At 38.1% G+C, this 16,359-nt stretch overlaps 1 protein-coding gene and 1 pseudogene across 3 annotated transcripts in view; both read left to right on the forward strand.

Moving 5' to 3' along the window:
- Positions 1-16,359, forward strand: part of CDH12 (cadherin 12) — a 1,193,930-nt gene that overhangs the window by 205,283 nt on the left and 972,288 nt on the right. The gene's annotated exons all lie outside the window — the stretch shown is intronic.
- Positions 11,345-12,290, forward strand: LOC138421740 (S-formylglutathione hydrolase pseudogene; annotated as a pseudogene).

The raw sequence follows: 16,359 nt of genomic DNA on the forward strand, positions 1-16,359 counted from the left end.
TTCATGGGGTCACAAAGAGTCGGACACGACTGAGTGACTGAACTGAACTGAGCTGAGCTTTGAACTTAGCCTGTAACATCTCTGTATCAAGTCCTTTTCACCATCACTGAAATCATCCATTCTGGATAATTTAATAGAATTTGCTTTGCTATTTCTTCTTAAAAATGGTAGCATGTTATGTCAACAGATGACAGTTTTTATAATAATGGACTGAACATATCCCCATGGTGAACTGCAATATGGATCTAACCCTGGACTAAGGATTAGTATCCCTGGTCTAATGAAAAAAACCTAAAGACTAAAATCATTTTAGTCTGTTACAAAATAGAAATTATTTTTAAGATGTTACTTTCTTAGAAAGATATGCACTTGGTTTAGGTGCCAGATCACCCAGGGTTCTGTATAGTCTTCCAGATAGTTTAATTGTTAGAACAGCAAGGGAATGCATGGTGTTTTAAATTTGCAATATTATGGAGAATATTAAATGAAACACTACATGCAGAGATGTTTTTAAAACACTAAGAGGAGATACAGTTGAAATGTGAAGTGAAATATTTATTACTATGCCAAGAAGAGTAATACAAAAGTAATTCTGGTGGAAGCCTAACTCATTTTCTTAAAGCTTATTTTCTTTTAAGAAATATATCATGATTTTTTAAAAATTATGGTTATATAATGGAGGTAATGGAATTCCAGCTGAGCTATTTCAAACCCTAAAAGATGATGCTGTTAAAGTGCTGGACTCAGTATGCCAGTAAATTTGGAAAACTCAGTAGTGGCCACAGGACTGGAAAAGTTCAGTTTTCATTTCAATCCCTAAGAAGGGTAACACAAAAGTTCAAACTACCGCACGCTTGCATTCATTCCATGGCTAGCAAAGTAATGCTCAAAACTTCCAAACTAGGCCTCAACAGTACATGAACCAAGAACTTCCAGATGTTCAAACTGTATTGAGAAAAGGCAGAGAAATCAGAGATCAAATTGTTGATCATAGAAAAGCAAGGGAAAGCCAGAAAATCATCTGCTTCATTAGGTATGCTAAAGCCTTTGACTGTGTGTTCCACAAAAATTACTGTGGAACATTCTTAAAGAGATGGGAATATCAGACCACCTCACCTGCATCCTGAGAAACCTGTATGCAGGTCAAGAAGCAATAGTTAGAACCGAACATGGAACAATAGACTGGTTCAAAATTGAGAAAGGAGTAGATCAATGCTGTATATTATCACCCTGCTTATATGCAGAGTACATCATGCAAAATGCGAGACTGGATGAAGCACAAGCTGGAATCAAGATTTCCAGGAGAAATATCAATAACCTCATATGTGCATGTAATACCACCCTTATGGCAGAAAACAAAGAGGAACTAAAGAGCCCCTTGATGAAGGTGGAAGTGAAGTGAGAAATCTGGATTAAAACTCAACATTCAAAAAACTAAGATCGTGGCATCTTGCCCCATCACTTCATGGCAAATAGATGGGGAAACAGACTCTTTTTTGGAGGGGGGTGCTCCAGAATTACTGCAGATGGTGACTGGAGCCATGAAATTAAAAGAAACTTGCTCCTTGGGAGAAAAGCTATGACAAACATAGTCTATCAAAAAGCGGAGACATTACTTTGCTGACAAAGGTCCATCTAGTCAAAGCTATGGTTTTTCCAGTAGTCATGTATGGATATGAGAGCTGGACCATGAAGAAGGCTAAGCACAGAAGAACTGATGCTTTTGAACTGTTGGCGAGGAGTCTTGAGAGTCCTTTGTTGCCGGGGTCCAGCCCCAGTGGATTAAGGGAATTCGAAGGTGGGGACGGCGTCAGCGTCCTTGGAAAAATACATATTTAATTACAGATATATAGAGAGATTAGAAACGGATAGTGTAGTAGGAAAATTAGTGGAGAAAAAGAGGCTGAATATTCAGCCAGAAAAACGGGAAGCAAGAAAGAAACGACATGGGGGAATCAGTCTTTCCGGAAACTGATCCGATTTCTTTATTTTGGGGTTTGCTTATATACCTTTTGTTACACATAGGGATGAATACAGAGTCACATGGGGGTCAGCAGTCCTGACCTTTGTCAAAATCAGGTGCCTCACATAAATGTATAAAAAAATGGTCTTAGGGCTATTACATCATCTTCTGGCCATGAGTGAGACCTGCTGACATTTTATGATCCTTTCTTTCTGATAACCAAAAAACTTATTTCTTCCAAGGGTGTTTTTTCTTACACCAGGCACCACCCTCCAAATAAAGTTACATTCCTATAGGATGAGGGTGTAGTGAGTTACAATCAATAAAGGAATTTATTTAACCCAAGGTTAACATGATTAATCTTAAAGGTTAACACTTATTTCTCCTATATGCTTAAAGGTTAATACTTATTTCTCCTAAATGCTAGTTATATTCATTATAAGGGCAGGGAACATGGAGATTTAGCAGCAAACATCAGCCCAACAAATGAAAATCCTTTCACCAATGCTCCCCTTAAGATCTATTTAGTCTTAAGATAGTGATAAAGTTACATTTTTACATAGCAAGGACACAGTGATTTGTAACAAAGTACAGTGATCTATTACAAAAGAGAAGATTCATTAACTCAAGAAGTCTAGTGTTGCTAACCTTAAAAACTACTATATTTCCTTTTCTATATTCCAAATACGCTGATTAATATATTCCCAGGTGCCTAAGGATATGGAGGCCTGGCAGCAATCATAGACTAAGCCCTATGCTAATTAAGACTCTCAAACTACTCCAAAACTCTCTGTGCTGTTTATGGTTGAGAGGTAGTAAACAATCATGTGCATAGTTGCAGGCATATGGATAATCCTGTCACACAAGCTAGTCTGTCAGCAGAGAGGTTTGACCTGAGACATCCTTGTCCCACCCAGAGCAGGGAATTAGCAGCAATTATTGGCACAACAAATGAAAAACCCTTCACCAATGTAATTCCTAACCAACCCACTATACTAATAATTTCCAACTCCCCAAAAGAATTTGCCTTTAGTAAGTCTAAAACATCTCGTGCCTCTCAGATTGGGAGGCTGTAAACAATCACATGTGGCCAGACGAACCTATACAGGTGGGCTAGATAACCTTCAGAGGAGTCCGTAAGCTGAAACACTGTTGTCACGCCCAGGAATTTTTATTGCCTTGGAGCTGCACGTTTACTCCTTCTCCGAGAAAAACGGTTATGGGGGAGAGCATAAAACAGATTCTGGTTTTGGGGTAGATGCTCAGGAACAGGGGGTTTCCTGAGGCTTGATCACGCCTTTGCTTATGCCAAGCCTCCTTCCTCATGACCTTTGCCATGGGTGGAGTTCCTCATGCTGGCCCCCGACACTTTGGTGTACAAGGAATCAAGCCAGTCAATTCTAAAGGAAATTAGTCCTGAATATTCATTGGAAGGACTGATGCTGAAGCTGAAGCTCCAGTACTTTGGCCACCAGATATGAATAGCTGACTCATTAGAAATGACCCTGATGCTGGGAAAGGTAGAAGGCAGGAGGAGAAGGTGATGACAGAGGATGAGATGAGTGGATGGCATCACCGATTAAATGGGCATGGGTTTGAGCAAGCTCTAGGAGATGGTGAAGGACAGGGAAGCCAGGCATGCTGCAGTCCATGAGCTCACAAAGAGTCAGACATGACTGAGCAATTGAACAACAGCAATAATGTAAATAGAAAATATATACTTATATATATATTCTAATACATGTAAATAGAAAAATGAAGATTTTGAATAAGTGTATTAGCCTATAAAAAGGAATGAATAGGGAAAATATTTACTACAAAAAATAAGTGCTAAATATATTTGACAGAATCTGATATCTATTACTGACAAGAATAGAGGATTTCTGTTGTGATATAAAATCAGTATGCTATTTTCCTTTGATGCAAAGGGAGCAAAAGTAAAATTAAGTGGAAAATATGTATTTTTTTAATGTTTAGCACTGCAGTTAATTTTTTATGGGAGTTAAAAACATGTATTATTTGGAGATAAATTTATATTGGTTAAGTGTGTGGCCAACATGATGGAATTGGATCACCCTGAACTCACCTTCACCTGAATTCCAGTGCAGAGAAAACATTTTAAACAAAGCCTGCGACAGACCCACTTGATGATTCTTCAGAAATTCCCATAAAGGCTTGAAGCAACAGTGATTTCCTCAGAACATTTGCTAATGGCTGCCAATTTTGAAATCTCATTCAAATGATGGCATGCACAATTTTAGAGTCCTCTTTCTAGCATATGAGCCCCAGGGGCTTACTCCCCAACCAGGGGACCAATATCTACCCTGGTACTTCCCAGGCCATACAGTAACCCATGGAGGGACTTAGTACTTTCCACCAGTGAGCTAGGACCCATTACACAAGGCGGGACTAGTAGCCAACTGCATCCAGGGCCAGCTCTCCCTCCCAGACCCACCACAGTTTCTACCAGAGTTTCTAGGCTCTGGAAGCCCACATGGGGGCAACATTAGTATGCGATGACCAATGGGAAGTGTGCTTCTGTGCCCCACAGGAAATCTCCTACATAACACCACTTCTCTAAGATTTGGGGAGACATAACCAACCTACCTCCATCCACAGTTCTTCAGGAACTCCGTCTATCAGATCTAGTCCCTTGAATCTGTTTGTCATTCCACTGTATAGTTGTAAGGGATTTGATTTAGGTCATACTTGAATGGTCCAATGGTTTTCCCTACTTTCTTCAATTTAAGTCTGAATTTGGCAATAAGAAGTTCACAGTCTGAGCCACAGTCACCTCCCGGTCTTGTTTTTGCTGACTGTACAGAGTTTCTCCATCTTTGGCTTCAAAAAAAAAAATTTTATATATATATATATATAAAATTATATATATATATATAATCAGTTCAGTTCAGTTGCTCAGTCAAGTCCAACTCTTTGTGACCCCATGAATTGCAGCACGTCAGGCCTCCCTGTCCATCACCAACTCCCGGAGTTCACTCAAACTCACGTCCATCGAGTCAGTGATGCCATCCAGCCATCTCATCCTCTGTCGTCCCCTTTTCCTCCTGCCCCCAATCCCACACAGCTTCAGAGTCTTTTCCAATGGGTCAACTGTTCATGTGAGGTAGCCCAATTACTTGAGTTTCAGCTTCAGCATCATTCCCTCCAAAGATATCCCAGGGCTGATCTCCTTCAGGAAGGAATGGTTGGATCTCCTTGCAGTCCAAGGGATTCTCAAGAGTCTTCTCCAACACCACAGTTCAAAAGCATCAATTCTTTGGTGCTCAGCTTTCATCATATAATCAATCTGACTTAGATATTGACTATCTGGTGATGTCCATGTGTAGAGTCTTCTCTTGTGTTGTTGGAATAGGGTGCTTGCTATGAAAGTGAAAGAGGAGAGTGAAAAAGTTGGCTTAAAACTCAACATTCAGAAAACTAAGATCATGGCATCTGGTCCCACCACTTCATGGCAAATAGATGAAGAAACAATGAAGACCATGACAGACTTTATTTATTTATTTATTTGTTTTTGGAGGGGCTCAAAAATCACTTCAGATGGTGACTTGCAGCCAAGAAATTAAAAGATACTTGCTCCAAGAAAAATTATGACCAACCTAGAGAGCATATTAAAAAGCAGAGACATTATTTTTCCAAAGGTCCGTCTAGTCAAAGCTATGTTTTTTTCAGTAGTTGTGTATGGATGTGAGAGTTGGACTATAAAGAAAGCTAAGTGAGAAAGAATTGATGCTTTTGAATTGTGGTGTTGATCCCTGGTTGGGAAGATCCCCTGGAGAATGGCTATGCACTCCAGTATTTTGTCTGGAGAATTCTATAGCTAGAGGAGCCTGGTGGGCTATACTCCATGGTATCACAAAGAGTCAGACATGACTGAGTGATTAGCACACAGTTCAGTTCAGTTAAGCTACTCAGTAATGTCTGACTCTTTGAGACCCCATTAATTGCAGCATGCCATGTCCATCACCAACTCCCTGAGTTCACTCAGACTTGCATCCATCGAGTCAGTGATGCCATCCAGCCATCTCATCCTTGGTTGTCCCCTTCTCCTCCTGCCCTGAATCCGTCCCAGCATCAAAGTCCTTCCCAATGAGTCAACTCTTCACATGAGGTGGCCAAAGTACTGGAGTTTCAGCTTTAGCATCATTCCTTCCAAAGAAATCCCAGGGCTGATCTCCTTCAGAATGGACTGGTTGAATCTCCTTGCAGTCCAAGGGAGTCTCAAGAGTCTTCTCCAACACCACAGTTCAAAAGCATCAATTCTTCAGCACTCAGCCTTCTTCACTGTCCAAATATTACATCCATACATGACTACTGGAAAAACCATAGCCTTGACTAGACAGACCTTAGTCGGCAAAGTAATGTCTCTGCTTTTGAATATGCTATCTAGGTTGCTCATAACTTTTCTTCCAAGGAGTAAGCGTCTTCTAATTTCATGGCTGCAGTCACCATCTGCAGTGATTTTGGAGCCCAAAAAAATAAAGTCTGACACTGTTTCCACTGTTTCCCCGTCTGTTTCCCATGGAGTGATGGGACCGGATGCCATGATCTTCATCTTCTGAATGTTGAGGTTTAAGCCAACGTTTTCACTCTTCTCTTTTACTTTCATCAAGAGGCTTTTTAGTTCCTCTTCACTTTCTGCCATAAGGGTGGGGTCATCTGCGTATCTGAGGTTATTGATATTTCTCCCAGCAATCCTGAGTCCAGGTGTGTTTCTTTCAGTCCAGCATTTCTCATGATGTACTCTGCATATAACTTAAAAAAGCAAGCAGGGTGACAATATACAGCCTTGACGTACTCCTTTTCCTATTTGGAATCAGTCTGTTGTTCCATGTCCAGTTCTAACTGTTGCTTCCTGACCTGCATACAGATTTCTCAAGAGGCAGGTCAGATGGTCTGGTATGCCCATCTCTTTCAGAATTTTCCACAGTTTATGGTGATCCACACAGTCAAAGGCTTTGGCATAGTCAATAAAGCAGAAATAGATGTTTTTCTGGAACTCTCTTGCTTTTTCCATGATACAGCAGATGTTGACAATTTGATCTCTGGTACCTTTGCCTTTTCTAAAACCAGCTTGAACATCAGGAAGTTCATGGTTCATGTACTGCTGAAGCCTGGCTTGGGGAATTTTGAGCATTACTTTACTAGTGTGTGAGATGAGTACAATTGTGCACTAGTTTGAGCATTCTTTGGCATTGCCTTTCTTTGGGATTGGAATAAAAACTGGCCTTTTCCAGTCCTGTGGCCACTGCTGAGTTTTCCAAATTTGCTGGCATATTGAGTGCAGCACTTTCACAGCATCATCTTTCAGGATTTGAAATAGCTGAACTGGAATTCCATCACCTCCACTAGCTTTGTTTGTAGTGATGCTTTCTAAGGCCCACTTGAATTTACATTCCAGGATGTCTGGTTCTAGATGAGTGATCACACCATCATGATTATCTGGGTCGTGAAGATTTTTTTGTATAGTTCTTCTGTGTATTCTTGCCATCTCTTCTTAATATCTTCTACTTCTGTTAGGTCCATACCATTTCTGTCCTTTATCAAGCCCATCTTTGCATGAAATATTCCCTTGATATCTCTAATTTTCTTGAAGAGATCTCTAGTCTTTCCCATTCTGTTGTTTTCTTCTATTTCTTTGCATTGATTGCTGAGGAAGGCTTTCTTATCTCTTCTTGCTATTCTTTGGAACTCTGCATTCAGATGCTTATATCTTTCTTTTTCTCCTTGGCTTTTCACTTCTGTTCTCTTCACAGCTGTTTGTAAGGCTTCCCCAGAGAGCCATTTTGCTTTTTTGCATTTCCTTTCCATGAGGATGGTCATGATCCCTGTCTCCTGTACAATGTCACGAACCTCAGTCCATAGTTCATCAGGCACTCTATCTGTCAGATCTAGGCCCTTAAATCTATTTCTCACTTCCACTGTATAATCATAAAGGGATTTGATTTAGGTCATACCTGAATGGTCTAGCGGTTTTCCCTACTTTCTTCAATTTAAGTCTGAATTTGGCAATAAGGAGTTCATGATCTGAGCCACAGTCAGCTTCTGGTCTTGTTTTTGTTGACTGTATAGAGCTTCTCCATCTTTGGCTGCATAGAATATAATCAATCTGATTTTGGTGTTGACCATCTGGTGATGTCCATGTGTAGAGTCTTCTCTTGTGTTGTTGAAAGAGGGTGTTTGCTATGACCAGTGCATTATCTTGGCAAAACTCTATTAGTCTTTGCCCTGCTCATTTTGTATTCCAAGGCCAAATATGTCTGTTACTCCAGGTGTTTCTTGACTTCCTGCATTTGCATTCCAGTCCCCTATAATGAAAAAGACATCTCTTTTGAGTGTTAGTTCTAAAAGGTCTTGTAGGTCTTCATAGAACCGTTCAACTTCAGCTTCTTCAGCGTTACTGGTTGGGGCATAGACTTGGATTTCTGTGATATTGAATGGTTTGCCTTGGAGACGAACAGAGATCATTCTGTCATTTTTGAGATTGCATCCAAGTACTGCATTTCTGACTCTTTTGTTGACCATGATGGCTACTCCATTTCTTCTGAGGGATTCCTGCCCACAGTAGTAGATATAATGGTCATCTAAGTTAAATTCACCCATTCCAGTCCATTTTAGTTCACTGATTCCTAGAATGTCGATGTTCATTCTTGCCATCTCCTGTTTGACTACTTCCAAGTTGCCTTGATTCATGGACCTGACATTCCAGCTTCCTATGCAGTATTGCTCTTTACAGCATTGGACACAAAGATATATATTTTTGTAACATATATATTATTATATTTTAGCATATATATTTTTGTAAATATGCTGTACATATAAATATATGTGAACATGTATATGTTTTTGTGAACAACATAGTAACACAAAGTAAAAACCTATAAAATACATACATATACACATATGAAAAAGTGATTCAAATATACTCTACAGATAGTCATCAAATCACAAAAAAGTGAGGAAAAGAAGGGAAAAAAATAAAAATAAGAATAACCAGAAAGTGATTAATAAGTAATAATATTAGCAATAATTACTTTAAATTAAAACAGTCTCAATGCCCCAATCAAAAAATATAGTGACTGAATGGTTAAAAACAAGACCCATATATTTGCTCCCTATAAGAGATGAACTTCAGATCTAAAGACACACACACTAAAGTGAAGTGATGGAAAAAATATATTTAATACAAATGGAAAAAGGAAAAAATGTGGGAGTAGCAATACTTATATCAGACAAAGTAGATTTTAAAACAAAGCTCTAACAAGAGACAAGGAATATTATATAGTAATAAACTGATTGATCCAACTAGAAGATACATGTAATATATATACACTCAACATAGGAGCACCTAAATACAGAAAGTGGTCATTAACACATGTAAATGGAGAAATTGACAGTGACACAACAATAGAAGGAGGCTTCACCATATCACTTATATCAAGGAATGGATCATCCATGTGGTGGTTTAGTAACTAAGTCGTGTCTGGCTCTTGTGACCCCATGGACTGTTGCAACCCCATGAACTGTAGCTCACCAGGCTCCTCTGTCCAGGAGATTTTCCAGGCAAGAATACTGGAGTGGTTTGCCTTTTCCTTCTCCAGGGGATCTTCCTGACCCAGGAATTGAACCCAGGTCTCCTGCATTGCAGGCAGATGCTTTTCAAACTGAGCTACAAAGGAAACCCATTCATATAGATAATCCATATAAAAAATCAGTATGAAAATATTGGCCTTAAAGGACACATTAGACTAGACTAGGTATACTGCGTGTGTGTGTGTGTATCCATTCCAACCAAAATCAGCAGAATGCAGTTTTTAAGTACATGGAACATTATCCATGGGAGAACACATGCAAGAACACAAAACAAATACCCATAAATTTGATAAAATTGAAATTAAGCATATTTTCAGACAATAATGATATTATAGTAGAATTCAGCTACAAGAGAAAATAAAAAATAAAAACAAGTAAATAAATGAAAATTGGGACGGAAGAAGTAAAATTGTCACTATTTGTAGATGGCGATGCTGTTTATAGAAAGTTCTAGGGAAATCACTGAAATCGCAATAGAATTTATGAATGAATTCAGTAAAGTCAAAGGGTACAATGTTTCTATGTACTAACAACTAACTATCAGAAAGATAAATTAAGAAAGCAATCTCTTTTACAATTGTACTGAAAATTTAAAAAATACCGAAGAATAAATCTAAACAGAGAGGTAAAAGGCCTATATTTAGAAAACTATAAGACATGGTGAGTGAAATTGAAGAGGACACAAACAAATGGACATATATACTGTGTTCATGGTTTGGAAGAATCAATGTTATTAAAATGGCCAATTAAAATTATTAATGAATAAATCAAATTAATAATATTCTCACTGAGAAAATAAGGGGTAAAATCTTTATCAAAAAATATAAAGAATATATAGGAAAAAAAGTCTTCCTGAAATCAATTAAAAAATTAAGTATATTGATACTAAATTTTTAGATTTGTCTAAAGTATCTTATCCAGATTTCAATCATTGTAGATTTGATCTCTAAGTTCCAAGTGATTTATTAACAGTAAAATTGTTAATAAAAATTATTGCCATTGTTTATTTAAATAAATAAACAAAAGTTTTCAAGAAGAAAACAAAGAATAAGAATTCTGTGTTATAAATAATTTAAAAATTTATTATAATAATTTTAATGAAAGATATTAATAATAGGAGCATTGAGTCAGGGTATATCAGGTATAAGATAACTACAAACATAAAATAATTTCCAAAGACGTATATTTGAAAATGTATTAGAATTCTTCAGTAATCTAAATGAACAAGTGCTGAAATAGAAATGTTCTTGTGAAAAAAAAAATATAATGAACAAATTCTAGAGTACAGGGTAAATCATTGCTTAATAAATGTGCCAGCTAAAGAAATAGAATATGTTATAACTGTGTTGAACAATTAATCATTTTGAATTAATTGGAGAAATAGTCTAATAGTCTCACTCTGTTAACATATCAAATTAACTTCAAAGTAATTAAAATCTAATATAGAAATGAGGCCATATAAATAACATAATCAACTGTATCTAATTCTTATTAGGTTTTGGAATGTTGAAGAATTTTCTAAGGAGAAAATTATTGATGGAGACAAAAAAGATGCAACATTATCTAAAGCAATTTGTCACTTCATGTGAAAGTTTTAATAATCTTATTTGTCCAAAATTATTCTAATTTTGCAATTTATCCTAATTTCATACTGGTGAAATAACTAAACATTTTAAAACAGTGAGATAGGCAGCTGCTCTTCCCGCCACTACCAGAGGATCATCTACCCTTTGGTACAGACCAAAAAGCGAGTAGTAATTGGACAGAAGAATGGCATTGAAACAGGTTTCCAGCAGCAAGTGCTTTGGAGGATGGCAGAAAGTTTTTGAACATCACAGTGTTGAACTGAAGTGCAAAATGAAATTTGCTGTCTATTTACCACCAAAGGCAGAAACTGGAAAATGCCTTGTGCTATATTGGCTGTCTGGTTTAACTTGCATAGAACAAAATTTTATATCAAAATCTGGTTATCATCAAGCTACTTCAAAATATGGCCTTGTTGTCATTGCTCCAGATACCAGCCCTCGTGGCTGCAGTATCAAAGGAGAAGAGGACAACTGGGACGTTGGCACTGGTGCTGGGTTTTATGTCAATGCTACTGAAGATCTTTGGAAAACTAACTATAGAATGTATGCTTATGTATCGAAGGAGCTTCCCCAACTCATAAATGACAATTTTCCAGTGGACCCCCAAAGGATGTCTGTGTTTGGCCACTCTATGGGAGGCCATGGAGCTCTGATGTGTGCTTTGAAGAATCCTAGAAAATACAAATATGTGTCAGCATTTGTTCCACTTTGCAACCCAGTGCTCTGTTGGGGCAAAAAAGCCTTTACCGGATATTTTTGGAACAGATCAAAGTAAATTGGAGGCTTATGATGCTACCTATCTTGTGAAGTCCTATCCAGGTTCTCAGCTGGATATACTAATTGATCAAGGGAAAGATGACGAGTTCCTTTCAGATGGACAGTTACTTCCTGATAACGTCATAGCTTCCTGTACAGAAAAGAAAATCCCTGTTGTTTTCAGATTACCAGAGGGTTATGATCATAGCTACTACTTTATTGCAATCTTTATTGCTGATCACATCAGACATCATGCAAAATACCTGAATGCATGAAAAACTGCAGATAAGAGAATCTCTTCAGGATTATAAAATTGTAATAAACAGAATTGCAAGGAAATAAGATTTTAAAACTTTGGATTTCATAATGCTAAAAATGCTTTATTTTGTAGTTGAAACACCCTCTGAATAAATATATCAAACCTGAAAAAAAATGGTGAGATAGACAAGTAACACATGAAACAGCAGACTACTATGCTACCATCAAATTAATAGTCTAAAATTGTATTTTGTAACAAAGCACATATACAAAATTTGTGAACATATACATATATATGTAATAACTAGCTTCCCTGATGGCTCAGTGGTAAAGAATCTGCCTGCAATGAAGGAGTTGCAGGATACAAGGTTTCGATCCCTGGGTTGGCAATATTCCCTGGAGGAGGGCATGGCAACCCACTCTAGCATTATTGGCTGGAGAATCCCAAGGACAGAGAAGATTGGTGGGTTACAGTCCATAGGATTGCAGAATTGAGAGTGACTGAAGCAACTTAGCACGCTTGCATGTACTACATAACATCAACAAATACATTTTGATTGATAAATGATATAATGTAAAGCTTGTTCTTTATGTTAGAGAAGGAAATGGCAACCTACTCCAGTATTCTTGCCTGGAGAATCCCATGGATGCAGGAGCATGGTAGGCTACAGTCCATGGTGGTGCAGAGTCGGACACGACTGAGTGATTTCACTTTCTTTCTTTATTTTGTATGACATCCTCTTAGGTAAAACACGTGTCATTTTGTATAATTTATATGCATATAAGGGCTACCCTGATGGCTCAGATGGTAAAGAATTCTCCTGCAATGCATGGGATCTAGGTCCAGTCCCAGGGTTGGGAAGATCCCCTGGAGGAGGGCATGGAAACCCACTCCAGATTTCTGATCTGGAGAACTTCATGGACAGAGGAGACTGGCAGGCTGTAGTCAGTGGGGTTGCAAAGAGTCAGATATGACTGAACAACTAAGCACATCACACCATATGCATATGGATGCATATATATGCATAGAAATTCATATATGTATTATGTATATATATTAATATTTGTATATATTAAGATAAAAGTTCTCCTCTTTACTTTCTGAGTGCCTATCAGATTAACTTTTAGAACTGCTTTGTGGCAACTTTGGCTTTTTCTAGCATATACCTCAAAACTTTTCCAATCTATACCCAATACTCAGGTCCAAAACTACTTCCACATTTTTGGGTATGTATTTGTTATAGTAGGGCTTCCCTGATAGTTCAGTTGGTAAAGAATCTCCCTGCAATGCAGGTGACCCTGGTTTAATTCCTGGGTCGGGAAATAGTAATACCTGACTCTTGGTAAGAAAATATGTATGGTTGTAGTTTTCCAGAGAAATAGACCTACAAGTCTGTGTGTGTGTGTTAATTTTGCTCACTTGTGTCCAACTCTTTGTGGCCCCGTGGACCATAGCTCACCAGGTTCCTCCTCTGTCCATGGAACTCCCTAGGCAAGAATACTGGAGTGCACTACAAGTCTCTACATATATCCATTTCTGACTATACAGTTTTCTCTTTCCTGTCTGTCTATGTATCTACAAGTCAGGGAGAAGGAGAGATTTGGGGAATTGACTCACATGACTATGGAGGCTGATAAGGCCCACCATCTCCCACTTGTAAACAGGAGGCCTGCAAAGGCTGGTGGGCATAGTTCCAGTCTGAGTCCGAAGGGCTAAGATCCAAAGGTGCAAGTTTCTATGAGAAAGCAGGAGACAGATGTCGCAACTCAAGATCTCAGTGTGCGCTAAGTTGCTTCAGCCCTGTCCTACTCTTTGAGACCCCATGGACTGTAGCCCACCAGACTCCTCTGTCTATGGGATTCTCCAGGCAAGAATACTGTAGTGGGTTGCCATTCCCTTCTACAGGAGATATCCTTGACCCAGGGATCGAACCTGTGTCTCATAGGTCTCCTGCATTGGCAGGTGGGTTCTTTACCATTAGCACCACCTGGGAAACCCTAGCTATTAGATTGCTCTTGCTGTTCAGTCTCCCAGTCATGTCCAACTCGTTACGACTCCATGGACTGCAGCACCCCAGGCCTATCCATCCCTCACCATCTCCCAGAGATTGCCCAGGTTCATGTTCATTGCATCAGTGAGGCTGTCCAGCATCAGATAGAAAGTGTGAGTTCTTCCTTCCTCTGTTTTGTATTCTGTTCAAGCCTTCAGTGATTTAATAATGCCCATATCATTCTATATGATTCCAATGATGCCATATCATGGAGAGTCCATCTGTTTACTTAGCCTACCCACTCCAATGCTAATCTCTTCTGGAAACACTCTCACAGACACATCCAGAAATAATGTTTAACCAGATATCTGGGTATCTCATCAGCAAGTGAAGTTGACATATAAAATTAATCATCACATAAGAGAATTTGGGCTTCCCTGGTGGCTCAGATGATAAAGAATCCAATTGCAATACAGGAGGCTCTGGTTCGATTCTAGGATCAGGAAGATCCACTGGAGAAAGGAGAAGTTACCCTCTCCAGTATTCTTGGGCTTCCATGGTGGCTCAGATGGTAAAGAATCTGCCTATAATGCAGGAAACCTGGGTCTGATCGCTGGATTGGGACAATCCCTTAGAGGAAGGCATGGCATCCCACTCCAGTGTTCTTGTCTGGAGAATCCCCATGAACAGAGGAGCCTGGCAGTCTACAGTCCATGGGGTCAAAAAGAGTCGGACACCACTGAGCAACTAAGCTCAATATATAAGAGAATTTAATAAAATTAATTTTATTATACTTATTTGTAACCATGACTTTGCCCATAGTTTGTGTGATTTTAAGAATCAAGCATATGTTGTGTTTCTACCCTGATTGATATCCCTAAACCTTATCCCTTTCAACTTAGCTATACAGGTAATCTATGCAGAGTTTGTTTAATTGTTATTAAATATTGTTTGAATAAAACTGAACATTTGGAATCTAAGTAGAATTATTGACACATCCTTGTCCAGTTAGAACCTTGTGTATTTTCCCAATCTTTATTTGTTTGTTAACTCTTGCAACTCATAAGAATAAACACTTTTGATGCCAAAATGTGGGTACATTTCTCTTATGTGTTTCTCCTTAATGTCAGGAAATTATTTTCCAATTTTAATCATTTTATATTGGCTTTGTAACCATTTCATTGTAATGTTAGAAAAGTACCTCAAAGATGTGCTCGCAATACTAGGCACCTGTTTCACATATGCCATGTTTGTAAGGATTCTAAGAACAAGAATTTTCTTAGTACATTAATTGGGGTATGGCACAAACATTTCTACTGGTAGCTGAGGACCAAAGATATTTTGATGGCCACGTAGATACCACCTAAACACATCATATCCCCTCACACCATTCCTTATCCACCTTCTAGATATTCCTTATCCATCCCTTATCCTTATTCTCTTGCTACCTTATATTCCTTGTCTCTGTAGTTCTGAAAGTCTGAAATCAGGACATTTTTCAAATTCTTTTGGACTATTGCTGAATATGCTGAAAGAAAAATATGTATTACTGATACATACTGGAATATTAGAGATTATCCATGGTGCTAATATAATTATTTAGGGTGTTATTATTTACTTACATCTAGAAAACTTGCTCTTTTTTGGCTTCTTTTCATTTAGACTGAATATTTTTCACAGCTCTAGCTGCAAAGCAAATTTTCTTATCACACTTTGAAATCAATCACTTAACACCTGTTTCAAAAGTAAATAAATGTTAATTGACAGTTTTATTATCATTCAAAGCACCTTCTTGGTAATTAATGCTAGGTGAGATTCTCAGTCATCATTTAGTTTTAACCTGAGTGTCAAGAGACTTAAAATATGAGATTTCTGTAATTAATAATACAGAGTGCTATGCCTCCATTGATGATGTTTATTTATGTTGATGTGTTATGGCTTTATATAAAGTTATAAAACATCTCAACATATTTAGCACTCTTTTCTCATTCAGTGCAACAAGAAAATGTTTCTTCCATTTCCTTTTCTTGAGAAATTCCATTTCAGTGGGATAATTACACACTCATCTGGTTTTCAGTGATGAGAAAAATACTCATGTTGGCAGATGGTACTATTGGTTATTGAGAAAAGAATATCATAGAAATATTCCATTATGATTGGGTTCACTAATAGTCAATGGATCCAAAAATCTGTG

The sequence above is a fragment of the Ovis canadensis genome, chromosome 16 (assembly GCF_042477335.2).
Source record: "Ovis canadensis isolate MfBH-ARS-UI-01 breed Bighorn chromosome 16, ARS-UI_OviCan_v2, whole genome shotgun sequence".
NCBI lineage: Eukaryota > Metazoa > Chordata > Mammalia > Artiodactyla > Bovidae > Ovis > Ovis canadensis.